Source organism: Onthophagus taurus, chromosome 1 (assembly GCF_036711975.1).
Source record: "Onthophagus taurus isolate NC chromosome 1, IU_Otau_3.0, whole genome shotgun sequence".
In the NCBI taxonomy this organism is placed as follows: Eukaryota; Metazoa; Arthropoda; class Insecta; order Coleoptera; family Scarabaeidae; genus Onthophagus; species Onthophagus taurus.
In genome coordinates this window covers 18,458,905-18,483,684 of record NC_091966.1, presented here as the reverse complement: position 1 = coordinate 18,483,684, position 24,780 = coordinate 18,458,905, and the positions used below count along the sequence as shown (strand labels likewise).

The following is a 24,780-nucleotide window of genomic DNA, read 5'->3' as shown; positions in this document are numbered from 1 at the left end:
CAATTTGGGATGTAAACAAGTCCCAGTCATGCATTGAACAGCCTTCAAGAATTTTTTAGAGATTTTATCAGATCCTGAAAGCTTTCTTAATTTTTAGATTTTTGATAATCTGCCGTATCTTTTTCACATTAACATTTTGCAAGTTACGGTTCAGCATGTGAATATTTTCTCTAAATATTCTGGAAAACCAGTACAATTTTGATGATCAATTACCAAGTTTTCATTTTCGGCCACCAGTATTTTTCATTATATTTCTTCATGATTCGTCTTGTTACTTTCCATATTCAGTGGCTATGTTATACGTTATAAGTTATTTAAATATTACTGAAAAGATTCTATTCGGTATGTTCTTTTCTCATTTGTCGTATTAATCGATTCACAATCGAATTAAGAGCAAGATTTCTCGTCACTTGCCACTCACGTCGTAGGCGTAGCTTGCTTTTCTTGTTTATGACTGATTGAATTTCAGATAGCGGGTTTAGTTATCAAACTGCGGTTTAGAGAACCTTTAGAGAATGATGCGTTTTACTAAATGAGGTTATACAATGTTTGCTGGAAATAAAGACTGGCAGAAAGTATATTCTTCACATCTTAAGAATTTGTCGGGTTATTAGGTAACTTTAATGTAGGACTAAATGAGTATAGCGAATACCGAATCAATCAAACGTTAACTAAAAAATTTACGTGAAAACTTATTAACATATTCCAAAAATGAAAGATAACTAAAAAAAGGAACATCTATGGGTTTTATAACGACGATTATGCTGCGAAGTTGTGTCTGTTATGTTATGGGTTTGATTGTTCGATTGGGCAGCGTAAAAGAAAAAAGAACTTTCCGAACAGGATAGAATTTTCGGAAAAGAGAGTGAATATAATCTCGATTTATCAAAATACTAAAACAATTTATTTTCATACCAATATCATGAAAATGTTCCAAAACAGTTGCAATAGCAACACAACTCAAACAACTTAAGAAAAATCTTCTCAAGAACCATAATAATATCTATTAACGTTTCGGAATTACGTGTAGTACGAGTTGGTTAATTGTAACTAGATCAAACGACCCCAGCAAATGAAGTAATGAAGTTGGTTGAAGCTAATCAATATTCATAACATGAACAATTTATTACATTGTATAACTAAGCTTAAAGATTCCAAACTACAAGAAATAACGCAGACAAAACAACTAAAAGAATGACATTTTTTACTACACTTTTTTCTTGTTGCCCTTCTGCGTACAATTCATTGTAAATATTGTTATACGTGTGTAAAAAGTAATCACCAAAAAAAAGTCGTAATTGAGAATTTAACAATTTTTTATTGATTGCAACAAATTTATTTATATTGCAAAGATTTCATTCTTATTCATTCTAATTTATCTCACAAGAAATGCTCCATGTGATATAGCCGAGTTAGGTTTAGCGACAAAATATAGAACAACCAAGTAAAACTTGTCAGCATCGCTTTTGATGTTGTTTTGAACGCTTCGCCGACAGTTCCAAGTCCTTGAGTTCGAAACGAATCGATATTTTATTACATTTTCATAGGCAAAAAATAGTTTTATGAATGTATTTTACAAATATTATTTTAAGGTATCAATTAATAGTGATATAAACAATATAGAATGAATAAAACAATATGTCAGCATATTTTTTGTTTATTTTTAAAATTTTTTAATACTTTCAAATCATAGAGATTTATTAAATGTTTTTAAATAATGACAGCAATGTTTTGTATAAGGCTTTCAGAGTTTTCAAAATTTAACCAGAATGCATTGTAAGTCCGTTACTTTTGTAATAAACGCGACAGGATAAAATTACAGAATGGACCACCTTTGAGGTCATGAGCTACACGAGTCACGTGATACGAAGATTTACTTCTGGTTATTCTTTATTTTGTGGTTTAGACATGTTTTGATTTGTCTGGGTTCATCTGTTTCCGAAGGAATGAGTGCACGATGCCTGATCTTTCCTCAAGATGATTGTTACAAGAACATTGAAAATGTTCTGCATATCGTTGTTGATATTGTTCATTTTAGTCGGCTCGTCTATATGTTCGAGTCATTAGACATCTTGTTTTTTCCAGTGCAGGTTCTTTCCTCTTCCATAACGTTGCAATTCATACCCTAACAGGGCAGGGTGTCTCTGATGGTAGCATTGAATCATTGCTTAGTGCGTATATGTTACCCATCTATATCTTTCATCGATATGAAATTGGGACACTGCAAATGTTCTTCTAATTCAATCCATTTTGATTCACATACGTCTTGGACAATGCTACTAGCACTAGTTCTGCCAATACAAAAATTATAATGTAACTCGGCCAAAGAGCACCCACAGCTAAATACCTATCAGAAGCTGGAAGTCAACACAAAGCCTCTTATACTCGTATACACAAAAGCTACAATTTCTCTTGGACTGAAACTACCAATTATGAATCTTTTTCTAGATTACCTACTAGTAATCCTAAAACTAGCCTAAGCAGGCAAAGTCTCTCTTCAGCCCACAGTCGAATCCTATGTTTGGTCAACGCAAATGATACACCAACTGCTGGCACTGATCCCACAAACGCTTTAGCGCGCTGCCCTCTCGTACTAGCTTATCTGCCGCTTCATTGCCAGCAACCCCAGAGTGTAGTATAAAATGAAATAATTTTGAAATGCAAATGTGTTCGATACCTAATTTTATTTTTTTTACTTTTTTATATATAATTTTTTATACTAATGTAAATTTGATATCTTAATCATCTTCACGTTATTTAAAGCTAGTCTTTGAGGATGGCGCTTAGCCGAAACCAGTAAGACTCATATGTTTTTTCGTTCAGTTAAAGACTAGTTTAAAAGTACAAAAACTTTACATTTTATTTCTCCTTATTACAAACACTGGTAAAATGGATTTCGATTATAATTCTTTGTAAATTTAAATATAAGTAAGATTTGACCCGTTAAATAAAACTTAATTAGTTATCTTGGAACAAGATAACAAAAATCTTCTGGAAACTTTCATAAGAAATAGTTAAAAAAGTAAGTAGAAAGCGATTAAACTGTTATAATAGAGTTGTTCTATCAACGAAAAGTTTTTTCGTCAACTATAACCGGATTAAAATTAAAGGGTAAGTTTACACGAAAACAATAAAGAATGAAACTTCAACATTTTTTCTTTTGCTAATTCCCAGTTCCCCAACTTTAATTAAAATGTTTGTGGATACTTCCGTATTATCTTGATTTTGTTTGTAAATGTGAACAATTTTGATTGCAAATGTGTAAAAAAAAAATATTGAAAATAACATTTATAAATCTTGAAATGTAGTGGAAAATTTCCAATACCTTCTTGGTGAACATCGTTAGGAAGCAGTTTAAAAATAGAAATTTTTATCGATTTGCTATAAAATAAAAATAAAAATGTTAAAGAAAATTGAATTGAAACTGAAATAAGTTTCCAATATTGAAATGCAAAACGATTTTTTAAAAGTTTACTAAACAACTATTTTGAATATACATATAAAGACTATATAGCACATCTTGTATAATATAATTATAATACATATTGTATTCCAACAATTAACTGCAAAGCACGTTATTTGTTGAAGCTATTTTCCCTGGAAAGATTATAATTCCAACACTGCATATGCAAACGCGACCGTTTAACTATGCAAGGTTTAAAATTGAACATTTACAAGCGCAGGTGTTTTTTACAGGATTTTTTCAATGAAAGCCAAAAAATATCTGGAAAAAAAATATTTTTTTGGTCATTAATTTATAAATTAAATTGAATCTAAAACTAAATTATATCTAGAATTAAATGTAATATATTAAATGAATTTATTTACACCTACGACAAGTGTTAACCAAGAAGATATTGATAACTGATAATTATTTATCCCATTGGTGATGACATCGCCAATTAATTAAGGCATCTAGTTAGCTTAATCTGGCAACATTCGACGGGGATTAATTAAGGGTAAACATGCTTTCGATATGTATCCAGGACAAAGGCGTTCGTTTAATATAGAAACGTTGCAGTCAATCAATAAATTAAATCAAGACGTAATTTCAAAAATGCATTCGATAAAAACGATAAAGTTTTATGTTAGTTTTCTAGACGTTCAAGAAAATTTACGACGATCATAAAATCGATATTTTTATATATCAAGAAATTCTCATAAAAACCAAAAATATTTTCAATTATTATTAATACTTATTTAACTTCACTAAATTAACGTTTAAAATTAATTATTATAGAATGTAAAACCGAAGCTTTGTTGGTGATCTCTCACGTTCATTTCTCAGTTTCCTTGCGATGAACAGCAATAGCTCTTTGTATTGTTCGTGAAGTTTCGAGAAGAACACGGCTGGGTACATTACATGCTCTTTGAGCAATATTTTATGTAAGGGCCGAAGTTCATGTCACGGGAACTTTTAACGTGCAAGTTTTTGAAGGCACGAACGAGTTTTTGAAACCGGTACGAACTTGACGCTATAGAGAAGTCACTTCATTAACATTCGTGGCGGCAAAGACTTGAAATTGTTTTATGAAAATTCTGCTTGAATGCATGCTTGCATCTCAATTTATTCTTGACGTTATAAAATAGAACCACATCGAGATTTACAAAAAAAAAGATTAAATCGTTTTATAATATATAAATTGAAATCAATTCAAGATTTAGAAAGGCGATGTCAATCAAGTTCAGCAATTTACAAAGACAAACACTGGTGGCAGTTTAAATCATTCACTCCACACAGTTGTGCTGTTGTTAGGAAGGCGACGGCGACATTCCCCAGGGAGAAACTAATTCGGAGTAAATTGCGTTATCAACTCAATTTCACGATTACACGGTTCAAATAATATTTGGACAGTGTTCGCAAACCTTTTAGCCACTACCTCATATAGACAGCCACATTGTCCAAGTCTATTCTAGCTTAAATATTTGTTCACACCTCAACTCCAATTAATTACATAATTTATATAAAATGTTCATTGTGTGTAGCGGTTTGACCCTACAATAATCGTTCTGGAACTAAATTGTTATTGTAACCATTCGTTGACATCACAATTGATTATTTATTGTATTAAAAGACTAGGAAACAAATTACTTACGTAATCATAAAATAAATTAAATAAATTTTATTTTTTAACAAATATACAATTCATATACAACTAAAACTGTTTTCGTCTGTACAAAATATATACAGGATGATTCTCAACCTATACGCATAAATTTGGGTATTTATTCCTCGAGACAAATAATGGGTAATAGGTGAAAAAAGTTGTAGTAAAAGATTTTTAGTTTCGTAGATATCCGGCGATATCTAGATAAGGTACTTCCCGGAAGATGGAGAGGTCGAGGCAGCTCATAGGCCGTCTTGATCGCCCGACCTCAATCTCAGTCTTTTGAAGTTAATACTGAGCAAGGATTGCGAAATCAGATACAAACTGCTGCCGACAATCCACCAACACCCTGGTTTAGTCCGTGCTATCATATCATCTTCAAAGCGTACAGTCTTTGCTTCCAGAAATCATGTTACACAGCAACATCAAACGATCTCATCTGTTTAGAACTGGTACCACCATACTTATTTCATCTTCTTCAAAAAAATGTTTACATACATTTGAGTGTATCGTTTGCTTACGATTTTCGTCCTTCTGATTGCAAGAGTTGCCTACACAAATGATGCATGGCGAAATTTAGTAACGAGATGAAGAATGACATGTACGGATCACACAGTGTTGGCGAAAATGTATCAAAGAATCAGATAGAACTCCGGAGAAAAAACGTTGGGCAGCCTTCCTCTGTTTCGTTGATCTAAGCAAAATGTTCGACAAAATAAGGATAAAAGAATTAGAACAGGGCAAACATTACAAAGTATGTAATGCAAACTATGGTTAGACTATGAATGATTACAAAATCAAGATTGAGTGCTATGCAGACGATGCCGTCCTCTTGGCTGATACTGAGGATGGCATACAGTGATTAACACAGGCATTTAACATTGCAGTTGAGGAAGTGCATACTGAGGAAGTTAATACTTAGTCAAGGATTGCGAAATTAGGTACAAACTGCTGCCGAGACAATCCGCCAACCCTGGATTAGGCAGCGCTAGTGGGACATCGTGGATTGAGCGAGCCCAATTGTGTAAATATTGGAAACAACTTGGAACACTTACTTTAATGTCATTTTAAAATCTTATATGTATTCTTGATTTGAAAATAAATTTCATGGATATCTAGGAAACTAAAAAACTTTTGCTACATTTTTTTTACCTGTTACTCATTATTTGCCATGAGGAATAAATCCCCCAGTTTATGCGTATAGGTTGAGAATCGCCCTGCATAGAATTCGTGGAAATTTTGCTGCTAACTAGCATAAGTAGAGTTGAGGGTTTTTTGTCTGTAAAGAAATCTTCTTCGATTGGAATGTGCTTCAGGCACTCTGCGTGATTTCTCATCTATCCGAACTATTTAACGTTCGCGCCTTATGACGACTACCTCCGTATGATTTACAAATTAGAATTTATTGCTTCAACATCTCACGCATTGTTCGCGTAGTTTTTCCCCGAACCCTTCTGTAGGGTCTTCCAACTAGAGGTTTCATTTTAAATTAAAAAAGAACAATATATGTATGAAAAGCAGAGATATTCTTCCTTTTGACCAAAATTCAAACTCTGAGGTTAATAATGGAACATATTACATTTGGCAGATATTATCCGACAAATGTCCGTATCGGCTTCTTTTGATGATATTTTTCATCACGTTTTCGTTTTCATGTATTTCGCGAATAATAGCTCTTATGTTGTCTTTAAGCACTTGAATCGTTGCTGGAGCGTCTTTAACATAGCCCCAAAGAAAAAAGTCCAATGGTGTTAAATCGCACAATCTCGGCGGCCTAGTTAATGTCTCCATTTCGAGAAATTACAGGTCTAGGAAATTTTTCACGCAATAGAGTAATTCTTTCACGAGCAGGGCGGCATGTTGCACCATCCTGCTAAAAATAAACGTCATGGTTCGGTAACGCAATCCATTCGCTGCAACAGTCTCACCATCATCATTTTCGACTAATCAAATCACTCCGCCAACCCAAAAACTGCACCAAACTGTCATTTGTTGATGAAGTGCTTTCTTGACCACTTGTCTTGACATAATCCAAATCTGACAATTTGACATACCCAACCAGATGAACATGGGTCTCATCACTTAGAATAATTCTGTTCAAAACATCGTGATCTTGTATATGTATTGCAAGCAACCAATCAGGGAATGTTCGGCGTTGTCCGTGATGTATTGGCTTTAATTCTTGCTGGATCAGCTGGACTTTGTAAACCTTTAAGGCAAGATCTTTATGCAAAATACGGTGCAAACTTAATTTTGATAAGCCCAATTTCTGTTAACGTCTTGAAATGGACAAACCTGGGCTTCCATCCACACTCTCAGCTACAGCGACGATATTTTCAGCAAACCTGATCGGACGAACACAAATTAGTCTTCACTACGCTAACTTGTCCAAAACTTTCAAATTTATTGATTAATTTTTCTATAGCAGGGCGAAAACGCGCTTGATGGTGACCAAAAGCAGTACGAACTTTACGAACCGTCTCGGCGAGATTCTCACCATTTTTGAAGTGAATTTTTACTATTTCAATACTTTATGCGAGATCCATTTCTCATAACTTCACAATTTTTACATATCAAATGTAATATCACTGTAGGCTTAACTTAAAATAAATCCTTTGGTGGAAGACCCTTTATTTGCTATATTACTTCAAAGGTCGGGTGGGTTTCAAGCGGTCCATTTTCATGGTGCTTTAACTATTTTCTCTACAGTGTATATCTAACCGGCTCATTCAACGGGCTATGACCTATAAACCTATCTTCAAAGACGAAAAGATGTTTATATCCGTAAATGACCAGGAATTAATTATATTTTTTGAAAACATCGTGTCAGTTCTTGTGTGAAGATCGTACAAACCTCGCTAGTTTCTAATCTTATTCCTAAGAACTCACTACGGAGTCTAAAATACATTCTCTGTAAGGTTTTTTTTGAACGAGTTTCTTATAATATATTGTTTCCACATCTAGAATTGCTTTAAATTTAGTATTTGTTCTCTGGTTCCTTTTCCCATTACAAAACCTGTCGCTCGTATAGGATCTGCCGATCTAGATAAGACTCCAAACGCCGTTTAATAATTCGGTGCAGAATCTTACTCGGCTACGAAATCAAGGAGATGGTACCATAGTTGCAACATTTTATAGTTACACTCTTCTTACGTATAAGAATGAAAGTATAGGCAGACCAATCCGTAGGCCATGAAAAGATTGAACATGAGTTTGGCTCGCTTCCAAATTATATTACACAGCTCGTTTAAGATTTTAATGCCATGTTGATTCAAATTGTGCAAAAGTTCTCGCATCATATCGTCACATCCTGAAGATTTTCCTTTTTTTAACTATGCTAGTGCCTCCTCTACCCTTTCTTGCAAGATGTCCGGTTCGTGCTCTATCTCATTTATGTTAACCGTTCTCTTCTCTTTCCACAGGATATGCTAATCCTTAAACTGTTTTCTGCAATATTCCTGTCAAAGCGGCTAAAATTGCTTCGAAATTGTCTTGTTTAGATTCTATTGCGTAACTGCATGGTTTAACATCTCTTGTGAGAAGCTTGACTTCCTGAAACAGGTCTTTGGTTTCGTTTCGTATAACCAAATTTCGTATTATGTTTAATAAAATATATATGTCTAAAATTTGGCAGTTTATTGTATAATTTAACAAACCATTAAAATGGCGACTTCTCGAGTAATGCTGTAGAATCATGCTTGAAAACAAACAATCTATTATTTCTCGTATCATACGCATGGCAAGGAAGAGGAAAGCGGAGACTACGCACAAAACATACGGCTTTAAAAATGAAATTACTAGGAAAAGTAAACTAGAAAAGACTCCATTGGTTGCAGACCATATATGGCCCGAATGATTCTTTTCTGAGCAATAAAGACCCTCATTCACCCAGTAGCTCTGCAGTTCTGTCACAAATGAGAGTGTTATATGACAAAACTGAGTGCGCAAGGGCATAATATGCACTCAAGATACCACCGACAACCAATGAGGTTTTTAACTTTAAAAGTGCAAAATATGCAGAATTAAATTTTCTCGAAACGTAGTCAATAGAACCGTTAAAGGCTTATTATCAATTGTTATAGCCAAAAATTTGGCAGTGGTTTCTAATTTATTGTTCTCTAAATATAAATCGAAATCTCTACACTGTTGAAATCGGACACAAATTATTTTGTTTAAAAGTAAGATCAGTTGCTGCTATACCTAGCAGTTAGAAGTGGTATCTTTACAAAAGCAATTACTGTATCCAGAGATAATATCTGAAGTGTATTCGCGGTCAACACAATGCTGGTATCATCAGCATACATTACAATATGCACATCATTCAATTAAAAAGGTAAATCATTAATGAAAAACAGAAAAATTAATGATTAATAATTTAATTAATAATTTCCCTGGGGAATACCCAACTCAACAAACTACCAGTTTGATGCGATATAACACCTCCCGCATTCTACGTCTCATAAGAAATGAGTAGTTTATAAAAAATTCTTATAAACTTGTAATAATTAAAATGTATTATAAACATTTAGACAACAAAAGGAAGCCAAACCCCGTACGTACACCCAAATAAGAGAACACATATCCTTCTAGAGCAGCAACCGCAGCCTCCTATCCCAGATAACCTCATCATACCTACAACGCGCAAGTAGTTAACCCTAGCGTCTCTGGAACTAATACCAAGTCTCAATTAATTGTAACCAACATCCTAAAATCCCTCTTAAATCTATTTTCACCATATTTCGAACAAATTAAAAATTTTATAACAGCACATATAATACCAAAAATATTCAATATTTAATCAACAAATAATTACAAATTTAACACTTTTATTGAAAGGACTTCTTTGGGTTTTTTGCCAGGATACACAAACTTTTATAACCAAAATCGTACATTAACAAAAACAGATTGACAGATTTATAACAACGATGTTCACTTGATGACGACCTAGCTCGAACTACTTGACGCAAGCGCATTTCTAACGGTCATCCGCTAGGGCGCCATCTAACAATTAAAATTTAAATTTAATTTCTATAGTTCGGCCACTCCTGACTATTTGATCGACCTCGATCAACTCGTAGAATAAGTAAACTAAGGCCCACTTTTACCACCTCTTGATAAATTAAACCGATAGATAAATTGGCGCTCTTAGCCAATCAGAGTGCTTAAAACCGCTCTAACCATGGTAATTATCTATCGGTTAAATTTATCAAGAGGTGGTAAAAGTGGGCCTAAGTTATTAACAATATTGACCTATAAGACTAAAAATTAACAAATATCAAACCAATTACAAATCATCGTTCGACCATAGTCTCATTCGCCTAGGAGATACAATTCCTTCGTACTGTTTCTGTGTAATTTGAAAACCCTCAATGTCTGTTACCACATATCGATCGTTATCAAATACTTGTTGTAAATGTCTTAATTCCGCATCAGAATAAGAAATAGGCCGTCCTTTTCGTTCTAGTCTTTTTTTGCATATTAGTATCTCTTTCAACTTGTAAAGTTTTTGTAGCATCATCTAATCTCAGCTGTAACATGGAAAATTTTTGTATCACATATTCTTCATCATCTTCTTTATGATTGCTTCTATCCCTTATATTTAAACCATTTAAAATTTCAGTCGTCGTGTGTGGACTATTCTGTTTCTCTAATGAATCCCTATCAGAAACGTGCTTAGAAACTGCCCCTTGTAAAATATACTCCTCTATCGCTGAATCCTTTTCAGAATCGATGATAGATGTAGCCGTACTATCATATTCTACGTGAGTCGTTGAAACACCATTCATTTCACTTCTTTCTTTTACAGGAGAATTATTAAAACTAAACACAAAATCTTTCAGGAGATCTTCACCCAAAGCTTCTAAAATTGACAGAATGTTTTAAAAGTAATATATGGATTTTTTCTATTTCCTTTTTTAATTGTTCATTTTGGTTTTCTACTTCTTGTTTTTTGCGTTTTATTGAATTAGTGTCTTTTAGAGCGGCATCTAATTTTGAACGAAGCTGTTTACATTCTTCGCGGGCCGTGTTCCGTTCATTTCTTACTTTATTCTATTTTTCACAAAACGACAAACGTCTAGGTCGAAAACAGAAAGAAGACTTTCCCTGTTCAATAACAATTCTCATTTCAAATTTTGTTACAGGAGATGAAGGTTTTTGATATTTCTGATAAGACGACACCAAATTTCCTAATTTTTTCCTATTTTCCCAATCAATTTCATTTTTAGTAGAAATTTAATTGATCTACTATTTCAAAGATGTCGATATTCAATATATCTGAAACATCAGAATTAACGATATTATCTGGTTCTCTCGTTGTAACCGTTATACGTGTTTTATGAAATTCCACCTTTAAATTATCATGTGAAATAAAATCGTGATCTAATAAACACATGCAATTCATCGTCTGTTTAGGTACAACGTAAAAACAAATATCAACGGTACAATTATCTACTAGTACCCTTTGATTTAACTGACCTAAAATAGTTATCCTACTATTATTTACGCCTTCAAACTGATTTGAACTAGTATAAGGTTCTAGTTTAAACGATTTTGGTAATACTATTTCTGATAACAGTGAAATTGGACTTCCTGTATCAACAACAGCTTTGATAATATTATCGCTCATTTCTAAAGCTAACGGTAGTTCATAACAAGGAATTAAATCTAATTTTCTTGAACCAAATGGGTGAACCGTAATTCTTTCGGTTGGGACTCTGATTGTCTTTGTTTTGGACAGTCCGTCTTCTGGTGGTCTCACTTTAGTACATACTTCTTTCTTGATGTCTTCTTTAGCTTTACTTTTCTTCCATAGAAATGGACTTGACGTGGTTTCCGGCTCCACTTGGCGTTGATTATTTCTAATAGTTGAAAACATATCTAGTTTCTTCCGGAATTCCTTAAGATTTTCCGCTCCATACAATATTGTTTTAGTTACTGAATCGCCTTGTAACCCATTTATAACATATTGAAAACATATGAAAACTGTATGAAATTCTGTATGAAAACATACAGAAAACTTTTTCCCAAGTTGTCCTCTTTCACCTTCAATAAATAACTTTGCTAATCCTGATAATAGCCTTTTTCCAAATATTAACTTCTGTATCATCTTCAAAATCAGTAATCCATGATTCAATGGATTGTCATTTCATCATTTCCAGAAAATGTTCGAATCGTCTCCTCAACATCTCTGAAATTCATAGTGAATTTTGGTGTTAACGCATATGTTATCGTACTTCCTTTTTCTTCATCAGACTTTTAGATCATCATCCCCTTCTTCTTGTACATTTGCTTTTAAACTGTTTAAATCCATAAGGCAAATGCGTTTACTTATCTCTGTTTTATGCCCTCCGTAATCCAACCACAAAAGATTACAAATTGAGGTTAAGTCACCCACACTTAGATTCTCCTCTATAAACGTGAATTTTGCTCTAAATTCGTCGGAATCAACTTGAAATTCAAACCCAGCAAATTCTTGTAGTCGTTTTCGGTTTAGGCGGTCAAACACACTTTCAAATATCATTAAATGAATTGCTTTTATCACCTTAACTGGTGCTCTGCCAATGTTAAATCGCAATGATTCTATTTCTCCTAATGTCAACATTTTCTGAGATTTCATAAAATCGACATTTCGTAGAATCAAGTTTTCCTAGAATCAACTTCTCGTAGAATCGACTTTCCGCAGAATCCACTTCTCGTAGAATCGACCGATTACCATCCACAAACCACCAATGATACACGTCGGCTCGATGTTGTTTCTTCCTTCTCCATACTGTGACAAAATGGCGTCAGTCTTCTTTCTAGAACAGCGTGAAACTTATTTCTTCACAGCATCACCGGATGAAATTCTTAATTTCCTGTCCTTTATCCCACTTCTGATGACTGTAGAAAGGACTTCTTAGGTTTTTTTGCCAGGATACACACACTTTTATAAGCAAAATGATATATTATTAGCAAAAACAGATTGACAGATTTATAACAACGATGTTTACTCGATGACGACCTAGCTCGAATCATGCTCGAACTACTCACTCGACGCAAGCGCATTTCTAACAGTCGTCCGCTAGGGTGCCATCTAACAATTAAAATTAAAATTTAATTCCTACACTTTTTAATTGGAATGCCAATGGCGTTAAAAAGAAACGAACGGTCTTGATTGCCTTCTTAACTAGACACAATATTGATATAGCTATATCTTAAGCTATATCCTTAGCTATATCTGTATCTTAAGTTAAACCAGGCTATGAAAGATTAGCAGAATTATATAGCATTGTAAATAAGAAGTCCTCTCTTTAACCTGAATGCACTATACTACTGTACACCTCACTTATTCGTCCAATGGTAATGTATGCCTGCGAAATCTGAAGAAACGCAGCAGAATTAGATTGTAAAAAGCTATGTTCACTTCAAAATAAGTTATTGAGCTCTACGCTGAATGGTTCGTCACAACTAAACAACTTTACAGAGAATTAGGAATTAAAACGATTGAAGAGTACATCATAATGAAAACTCTTTTTAACATTTATGAAATAGCTGTAATAATGTTGTAATTTTTTCTAAGCAAACCGCAATAATTCTTTCACTGGGCAAGGGAGGACTATAGATCAATGCCCAAGTTTTTTCATGCCAACGACTTGAATCAAATGTTAGTGGCTAAAATACATGTTGGTTGTGTTTGCAGTTCATCTTTAACTCTGGCATCTTTAGGCATTTCTCAAAGCTATTACTATTTTCATTGCAATTGATTGCAAATTAATTGCATGAAAACCTCATTAACTTGAGCGTCTGATTTGCGGAAATTACCACTCAGTTTACAAAATATTTTTGACACATTTCAAGAATATCTTTCATAAAGTTTTCCAGTAACTTATCCTCATCATCCTCAACAAAATTATCACCTTCCTTGAACCTATTTAGAGGATTCCCCTATCCACTAATTAGGGACGCACTTAATAGGGATCCTGTTTCTCATCGAGAAACTTATCCCAATTGAATTCAACCCGACTAATTTTGTCACTCAAAGTGTAATTACTTCCCCTTTATTTATTTTTTTTATGCAAGAAGGTTTTATGTTCTAACTTTTTTAACTACAATCAATAAATTATCAAGAATTGATAAATTGATTGTGATTTTTATAAAACCACAAACATAACAATGTTTTTCCAGGAGAGCAAGAAGAGTCCAATTTAATTGATTATTTGTGCTGAAAGACTACGAAATCGCTAGAAAATATAATTACAATTAACATTGGCTTATTAATATTACCTTGTACACATAAAGTGTTTTCCGTGCAATAATGTATAAAGTATTCTAAGAAAGAAATTGATTAAAAAAAACAAAAAATTGTGATATTTTGAAAATTAAAACAATTTACTGAAATGAAGAAATAATTAAACATTGAATCAAGTAAAACTGTACAATAATGATTATTCAATAGGAAGCATACAGAGCTTAACGATTCGGCGTGTAAGTAACGTAGTTGCAGTCTTCACAACGACTAATCGTTGACGACTATCTGGTCCATCATGAAGGTGTATAATACGAGCGAGAGGCCATTTGGATGGAGGCATTCTTTCATCTTTTATCAAAACTAATGAACCAATACGAAGTTCCTCCTTTGAATTAAACCATTTCGAACGGTTCTGAATATATTGCAAATAATGCTTGCTCTAGTAGACCCAGAACTGCTCCATAAATTTCCGAAGCAGTTGCCATTTACTAAGCCGAGAAGAATTAATGGATAAAATGGAGGGTTCAGGAATAGATGCTATTGTTTTGCCTATTGAAAACTGAGAAGGCGTTAATGCTGTTAAATCATTTGAACCGTTGGTAAGGGGACAAAGAGGTCTTGAATTTAATATTCCCTCTATTTCAATCAAAAGAGTCGTAAATTCTTCATATGTTAAAAGAGTATTTCCAACGATCCTTTTTAAATGAAATTTGGTGGCTTTAACTGCTGCTTTCCATTTTCCACCAAAATGGGAAGTGGATGAAGGGTTAAACTTCCATACTATGCCATCGTCGGCGAGACTTGAGGCGATACTTTGCCAACTTGAGGATTCGGCTTTTAGTAAGGTTCTTAATTCTTTATCAGCCCCAACTAAATTTGTGCCACAATCCCTTAGCAGAGTTGAACATATACCTCTTCGACCGGTATAACGTTTATATGCAGCTATAAAACCAGCAGTGGTATAATCTGTGACAGCTTCTAAGTGTACTGCTGAAGTGGTAAAGCAAACGAATGCAACTAAATAGCCTTTGTACGTTTTTGCACCGCGCCCTCGGAAAGTTCGAAGCATAAATGGACCTGCATAATCCATGTCGGAGTTGAGGAATGGCCTCTCTGGGTTCACTCAAATCGAAGGTAGTTGACCCATAATTTCTTGGCAGCAAATAGCTCTTTGACGAACACAAACTACACAACGCTGAATGAAGCTGCGTACAGGAATTCTTCTTCTAATAATCTAAAATTGTTGATGAATGTATGCTAACGTTACTTGAGTTTCAGCATGAAGATTTTTTAGGTGATGGTGACGTATTAAAAGTGTAGTAAGAGCTAGTTCCTTTGGCATGATTAAGGGATGTCTAGATTTGCAAATTGAAGACGACCAGTTAGCCTTAGGAAACCGTTACCATCTACAAATGGACATAGTCGATTGGAAAGGATTTGAGTTTGTTGAGAACATGAATGCATCGTTGATTTCTTGTAGAGCTAAGAAGGCTTGAAAAGAAAGCAAACATTTTTCTTTCAAGTTCTTTACGAACCGATTACACCAAGCAGTCACACGGAGAAGTTTCATTAGCATGGAGTAGCGATTCACTAATGACCATATTGTGTTGATTGATGGATTGGCGATGGTAGCATGAAGTCGTCGTTCTTCTATTGAGCTGTCTGGGTGAACGGCGGCTTGAACATTAGGCCAAGTCGTAGACGGTTGAGAAAACCAATTTAGACCGTTCCACCATAATTGTTCATTGATGAGTTTTGATGTACTGAGACCACGTGATGCGATATCCGCAGGATTATCTCTGACAGATATGTAATGCCATTGAGCTGCTCGATCACACGATGTTGAACGCAATCCTTCCAACTAGATGGGTTGCTGTGTATCCACGAGAGAGCGACAGATGAATCACTCCAAAGATGAACTGGTGTATTAGATGCATTAAGAGTTTGTTGAACGCGTTTTACGAGACGAGTCAGTAGCACTGTCGCGCACAATTCTAAACGTGGTATCGTAACGCGTTCCACTGGAGCCACTGTTGTTTTAGCGATTAGAAGGGTTATTCGAGGTTTATAGTTGTCATAAAATACACGAGAATATATTACGGCACCTAAAGCTTTTTGAGAGGCGTCAGAAAAGCCATGTAATTCATATTTTGAATCTGAGATTATGCCAAGCCATCTTGGAATAGAAATTGTAGAAATATTTTTAAGTTCATTATGAAATATGCACCATAGAGAAGATAATTGAGATGGTAATATTAAATCTTGTAGTTCTGAGACTAACTGCCAATTGAATTTAAACAAATCGTCTGTATTATTCCAAATTATTCCTAGCGTCCTGAGCGGACTATCATTAATGAATGGGCGGTTAGGAACAGGAGCGAGTTCATTCGGATCAATATATTCGAGAATAGCAGGATTATTGGCAATCCATTTTTTAGCAGTAAAACCACTGGTTTCGAGAGCATTTTTTACTTGATTAATTTGAGTTTTTGCGATATCTATATTATAAGCGCCTGATAAAATATCATCCACATAAGTGTCATGAAGAATTATATCTTCTGCTAAAGGGTACGTGTCACGAGTATTATGAGCAGTTTGATGGAGACAACGAAGTGCCAAATACGGTGCACAAGCTAGCCCATAGGTAACTGTTATTAACTGACAGACTGAAATCGACTCGTTTGGATTGTTTCTCCATAAAATTTGTTGTAATGGTCGGTCTTCTGGGTGTACAATAATCTGACGGTACATCTTTTCGATGTCAGAAGCAAATATGATGCGATAACGTCGCCAGCGAAGCAAACCATCTGCTAATTCAGTTTGTAATTTAGGTCCAACATGAAGATAATCATTGCGTGAAAATCCGTTAGATGTTTTATGAGATCCATTAAATACTACTCGTAGTTTAGTTGTCGTACTGGATTCTCGTATGACGTCATGATGTGGTAAAAAGGACTGTTTGTCTGATGATGAATAATTAGTTACCTTTTCCATGTGATTCAAAGCTAAATACTCAGACATAAATGCACAGCATTGTTTACTTAAAGCAGAATCTTTAGCGAATCGTTTTTCCATTGACATCAAACAACGTAAAGCGCCTGTGTAAGAGTCACCAAAATCGTCTGGAATATGTTTCAGAGGAAGACGTACAATATATCTTCCATCCTGGTTTTGTTGATGTGTTTGACTGAAATATTCTTCACATTCTAAATTTTCTGGTTTTTATTTTGGAAGTAATGGAACATCCTGTTGTAACCAGAAACGTTGTATTAAGTACAGTTACTGTGAATATGATGAGTTTTCGTTAACGCCATTCCGACAGAACCAGAAAGAATCCAGCCCAAAGTTGTTTCTTGAGCAATAGGAGTATAAACATCATTTCGTCTAATGCCTTCTTGAATTATTTGAGCGTACACATCTGCACCAAGAATGATATCTATGGGCCTTTGAGACAAATAATCATTATCAGCTCGAGGAATGTCTTGTAAGTGTTTCCAATTTGAATTATATGATCTTTGAGTAGGTAGATATGCTGTTAATTTTGATAGGATTAGAGCTTCAATATTATACTCATTATTAGGATTCAATTTTGAGAAAAATGGCAGTGATACAATTCCTCGAGAGTGAAATGCAGTTTGAGCTGCGATTCCAGAAATAGATATATTTATGGAAGTCCGTTTAAGATGTAATAATTGTACCAAAGATTCTGATATAAACGAAACTTGCGAACTCTGATCAATTGATATTACGGTGATAATCGCTGTTGCCAAAAGAACATTACGGACATCATTTGGTTGGATCAGATTATTGCCAATTTGTGAGGTTGTACTTTGTTGAGGCGTAGATTCAATCGACGGAACTGGTTTTGCCATGGTAATTTTTGATCCAGAAGATTGTGTATTATGGAGAATACTATGATGTTGTTTTTGGCATAATCTACATCTTTTGTTGTTCTGCAATTTCTCAGTAAATGAGCTCCTGAACAATTGAAACATAAATTTTTTGATATAACAAATTCTTTTTGTTGAGAGGGTGTTTTATTATGTGGCTAAAGCTAGATTCATATTCAAATCTGTACCAGATTCAGATTCATAAAATTACAGTTGACCAGACAAGTATTGAACATATCGATTTTAATAGCAAAGATAAAAATTATTTTCTCAACAACTAAGGACTGTAACACCCTGGGACTAGTCTAGATTATTAGGGGACTAGGCTAAGGTATTTTGCATTAGGTCCTCTGGTATCCTTTTAGAGCACCAGCACCTCCAGATTTGCCGTAGAGGCCGAGGGCTGAATTTTTTAATATTCCTCGTTTTCAATAGCAAATTTAAACATTATTTTCTCAATAACTAGAGACTGCAGCACCCTGGGACTAGTCTAGATTATTGCATTAGGTCCTCTGGTATCCTTCTAGAATATCAGCACCCCCAGATTTGCCATAGGGGCCGAAGGGTGAATTTTTTAATATTCCTCGTTATCAACATCAAATTTAAACCTTATTTTCTCAATAACTAGAGACTGCAGCACCCTGGGACTAGAAGGATACCAGCGGATCTAATGCAATAATCTAGACTAGTCCCAGGGTGCTGCAGTGTACAGGGTGTCCAAATTTCGATGGGTTTGCAGGGTATCTCAGTTATTATGAAAAATAGAAAGTTGCGGCTTTCGCGAACCTGAGCTACTTTTTTGTGATACTTACAATGGCGCAAACCAAATTTTCATAGCCCTCTTCGTTTTTGATATAAAGGGAGTGTTTGAAATTTGCGATTTTCAGACACCTCCTGTATCTCGGCTATCCGGAAACTTAGTAAGAAAGTAAAAACGGATTCTAATAGATTATTTCACGTGGAATCCAATGGTGCACGTAGAATTTTTCTAGTCATCACGGTGTTTGAGTTATAAACACAACTCAAATACTGAATACTCAACTTCTAAAATACTTAACTGTTTATAACTCAAAAACCGTGATGACTAGAAAAATTCTACGTGCACCATTGGATTCTACGTGAAAAAATCTATTAGAACCTGTTTTTACATTTCCGGGTAGCCGAGATACAGGGATTTCTGAAAATCGTAAATTTTGAAACACTCCCTGTATATCAAAAACGAAAAGGGCTATGAAAATTTGGTTTGCCATTGTAAGTTTCACAAAAAAGTAGCTCAGGTTCGCGAAAGCCGTAACTTTCTATCCTTCATAATAACTGAGATACCCTGCAAACCCATCGAAATTTGGACACCCTGTACAGATATTGAGAAAATAATATAGCATACTTAGCATCCTTAGGTATATGCTATTGAAAACGAGGAATATTAAAAAATTCACCCTTCCGCCCTACGGCAAATCTGGGGGTGAGGGTAGAGAGGGAACATACTAGAAGGTCTATTTGAATTATCCAGGGTAGTCGCAGATTGCTACAACTTCTGTAGTTTCATAAAACGATTTTTCAATTGATATGTTCAATACTTGTCTGGTCAACTGTAATTTTATGAATCTGAATCTGCTACAGATTCGAATATGAATGTAACTTCAGCCACATTGTTTTATTGAGATACTGTCGACAGGCAGAAATATAATGTTCCGCTTTACATAAAACACAGGATTGAGACGAAGTCGCAATGTTATGACTTTTAAGAGGGTGATATTTTGAAGCTTGCAAAGTGGGTAATCTCCTATTGTTAGAAATTTATTGTATAGCCTCCAGAGAATGTATTCTACCGATTAAAAAATGTTCTAATTCAGCAAAAGACTTTATTTGATCCAATAGACTTCTCCCAATCTTTTAACGATTCGTTATGTACTATCATGAAAACTAGTATATGATCCCATGAATCGACCGGGCATCCTAATGATTGATCAATTAGGCATTTGATTTCAGTACAGGATTCTTGCTTGATATTGTATATATTGAAAAGCGAAGATAAATGGAAATCTATTAATATTCTTTTATTTTCGTATCTATCCATTAAGGTGTCCCACGCACGATCAAAATTATCGCTGCTAATTTCTATGTTTTTTTAAAGTTGAGCGGGTTCGTCGACTAAACTTATTTTTAAATAATGTAACTTCTCAACTGGTGTTAAATCTGGATTGGTTTTTACCATTGTAACGTTTTTTTATTTAGTAAAAATTAAAAATTCATTTACCTTAAATATTTGTATTTTGGGTTTAATAATTTTGGGGATATATTTTTCTGTTTTGAAGCGGTTTTTTTTCGGCGAGGCGAATTTCGGGTCGACGGGCAGATCGTGGTCGAATTTCGACAAGTAAGAGTAAAAAATTGCACGAGTGTTACCATAAACGCGGATTGAAGTCAATTTTATCTCCCAAATTAAGGGTTGTTTGTGTCGTGCCCTCCAAATTATTTGGGATCGGAGATAATAGTTGAAATTTCGACGAAAGATTTGGATAATTAGTTATTCTTTCGTCGTACTCCTTGTGAGGATTAATTTAATTTGCTTTTTGGGAACGGTTTTTATTGTTGCTTTTTTTTTTGAAAAGCGTTTTGTTATATTTGGGGTATCGGACGAAACGGTAAGCAATTTGATTTTTTTTGTAACCGTAGTTCATCATCAGATTTTTACGATTTTCTAGCTTTTTTTTTGGTCCAAATAATTACGACCTCACGCGTCGTCCGACAATTTCGAAAGGCCGCCATATTTACCATTTTTCAACCATTGGGATTTCTTGAAAATTACCGAAAAATTGCTATCAGGTCAGATCTATCTTTGTTTATCGCCGAGAAAAAAAAATCTGCAGAACGCGTTCGTCGACAAAAATTATCTACCTTTATTTTCCTTTATTATCGAACTTTAAATAGAACATTAAATTTCTTTTTTTAAGAGAAAAACAATATTTTTACATTAGTTATTCAATATAAATTTCATTATTTATTTTTTTTTGTTGTAAAATCTTCAGTTACTCGAGTAAACCATCGATTAATTCATTTCAATTTTAGAATTTGTATACTTACTTTTTTTTTAATTTACAATTATTTATATTTTGAGTTTTACCATATTATACAGGGTGTCCCGTTAAGCGTACGGAGCGGCTGTATCTCAACAACGGTAAGGCCTAGAGGTTTGGGAAAAAAATCTTTATAAGCAAAGTGGGTAAGAGAAATAGCTGGAAATTATTTTGAAGTTTATAATTCGACCGCTAGGGGGCGTAACTGCCATAGAGAAACAAAATTCCCGCTATCTCAGAAAGTTAGACGATGAGCTATAACTTTGACAACATCATTTAGTAGCTTGGATAATACCGCATCGCTTTTGTTTTGCAATATTTTTCATATCTGTCATAATAAGGGAGGGGGAGGCCAATGCGTTTTCAAATGTTTACATTTTAATATCTCCTGGACCATTCAACCGATTTGAATATTTTTGGTCTTGTTTGAAAGAGCATTTCATGCTCTTTTTAAAGATATTTTCAGTAAGACCGTCTGCTTTAAAACAAATGAGCTAGAGGACGTAATCTGCAGCGATTACATATTTCTGTGATTTTTGAAGAAAAGTTAAACGGAACGATACTATTTACTTCACAGACCCTTAGTCACGTTCAAATTTGCTAGATTTTAGTGAAAACCGCATCTCGATATCGCCACCCGTTCTCGAGTTATAGAAGAAAATGTTAAAAACTCGAGTGCCATCAATCGGATCCAGTTACCTCATCGACAAAAACAAATCACATTACCATGGTAACTCTAAACATGTCATTTACTAACGCAGAAGCGTATGATAGAGCGTATGATGATTTATTTTCAATGTTTCGAATACGATGCAACTGCATGGCAAAAATGTGCAATGCAATTACGACAAAGATAGACATTTTTCTCTAGAAGTGTTTTTAAGATTGACTTAGCGATTACGGAAAACTGGCAACGTGTAGCCCATTCAGACATCTCTATTCACATTCTATTCGTAAATCATATTGGTGCGCAATGTGATCCCACATAATCTGGGAATTCCGAAAACAATTGTCCACAAGAGTTCTCAAGAGAATAATATCTCCACCACGTTGTTTTATATCAGGCCTTAACAGATACCGATTATGATAACAGACTGAACTATTACCATTGACTTTTAAATATGATTTGGGCAAATCCAAACCTTTTATCACGAATGCTATGGATGCATGAAGCATCTGTCCACAAGCTGATGTAAACTTGCATAATATGCATTGTTGGTTCGAGCAAAACCCACATTGCTTTCACCCCTTTATCTATTGGGTAGACTAAACGACCTGACTTTTCAAGAAAAACCAATAACCAGGGAAAATATGACAAAACACTAAATACCAGTAAAAACGTGTCCAGGGAAGAGACTTAAGCAGAGCTTTTTTTTTCGTCGAAACTAGATTAAATAAATGCATCGAGGTTTATGGAAGGCATTTCGCTCATTAGTGAGTTATTTTTGCCAAAAATTTAAGTTATTCTAAGTGTTTTGGTTTATTTTGTTTTATTATCATTGTTGATGTTTCATTGATCCGTTGGCTTTTCAACACGCCTCAAAAGTAGTTTTTGAAGCAGTTCTAAGCTTGAAAGTGTGAAGGAAGGTTCTAGATAATAAAATTTTTGTTCTCTCTTATTTGTTTCCTAAGGTAACTTAAGATATACGAATTTTTAACATTTTCTTTTATAATTCGAGAATGGATGGAGATATCGAGATGCGGTTTTCACTAATATTTAGCAAATTTTATGGTGATTAACGGTCTGTGAAGTAAATAGTACCGTTCCATTTAACTTTTTTTCAGAAATCACAAAAATATGTAACCGCTGCAGATAACGCCCTCTAGCTTATTTGTTTTAAATCAAGCGGTCTTACTGAAAATATCTTTTTAAAGAGCATGAAATGCTCTTTCAAACAAGACCAAAAATATTCAAATCGGTTGAATGGTCCAGGAGATATTAAAATGTAAACATTTGAAAACGCATTGGCCTCCCCCTCCCTTATTATGACAGATATAAAAAATATTGCAAAACAAAAGAGATGCGGTATTATCCAAGCTACTAAATGATGTTGTCAAAGTTCTAGCTCATCGTCTAACTTTCTGAGATAGCGGGAATTTTATGTTTCTCTATGGCAGTTACGCCCCCTAGCGGTCGAATTACGAACTTCAAAATAATTTCCAGCTATTTCTCTTGCCCACTTTGCTTATAAAGATTTTTTTTCCAAACCTCTAGGCCTTACCGTTGTTGAGATACAGCCGCTCCGTACGCTTAACGGGACATCCTGTATATATTACTCTTAATTTACGCTTTTTTTTTCTTTCTACGTCACACCAATTGTAACAGTGTGGATCCTGTTGCAGTTGGATTTGTTAAGGGTTATTTGCACATCCACTGGCGCCCTATTCTGTTATTAAATCCAGCCCCTTCTCCTATGAGATTGGCCGGCACCTTACCATATCGTGGCGTTTTGTCGAATCGTTATATTTTTTTTGTTGATTGAACATTTAAGACTTTTCGAGTCATCAGTAGTTTCATTTTTTTAAAAACGCTACACCATTGATGAGAATAAATCTCGAAAGTTACTCCATTGGGTGTAATTACCAGAGAATTTTGGTAATTCAATTTTTGGTAAATGAAAGGATCTGTTGGGACTTGAAAAAATAACGTCATCACTAGAAGGTTCTTTTTTAACAAATGCATCAAGTGCATCTAACATCTCACCCTTAGCATCAATGTAGTTCTCTCCACAGTTTTCGTATATATCATTTTTAAAATAATCATAACTTTCTTCTTTAGAAACAAGACTTAACAATTTTCGTGATTTATTTGAAATTTATTCCAATTTTGATTTAAAGTCTATTCGATTTTGCACTTTTCCAGGCGTAGTTTTGGCTGCGCCAAGCTTATTTAAATTATCTACTGCGTGCGAGATAAGCCCGAATAGCTCATATTGTCTTTGGAAGGTTAACGCAATTGTTTCCATTATGTTATATTATTTAAGAGATTATTTTGAATATTTGTTCAACTATTCGAAGAATTATTTTTAGAGAGACGCGCTTTTTTCTGTGTCGAGATTTGTATTTACTATTGACAATTTAGGAAAAAAAAACATGCTTGATTATTTTATAACAATATAAGTAATCTTACTTATTCAATTTCAAACACTTAGAGACTAATAACTAAATAAATAAATTAACCAGTTTACTAGCTTTGTTTGGTAGTTCACAACTATGATGTATAATATACTCTGCGTGGGCGGAGAAACTTCAATAAGCTGCACACAAGCCGCACATGCCGATTTAGAGGAAACACAACCACCTAGGAAGTTGGCAGTCAACACAATATGTAACTTAATTAACCTACCGGAAGTTCCTGTCTTGGCTCGGCAATTTCCCAGAGGACCTTTCAGTATACTATAAAAACCACATCCCTAGTCGATCTATTACCTACTTAGAAGTAAAACAGAACCCGAAAGACCATTGTTTTTATTCGT

General features: G+C 34.4%; 1 protein-coding gene across 4 annotated transcripts in view; it reads left to right on the top strand.

Moving 5' to 3' along the window:
- The window catches only part of LOC111415637 (SCY1-like protein bma), a 265,493-nt gene that overhangs the window by 141,991 nt on the left and 98,722 nt on the right, over nt 1-24,780 (top strand). The gene's annotated exons all lie outside the window — the stretch shown is intronic.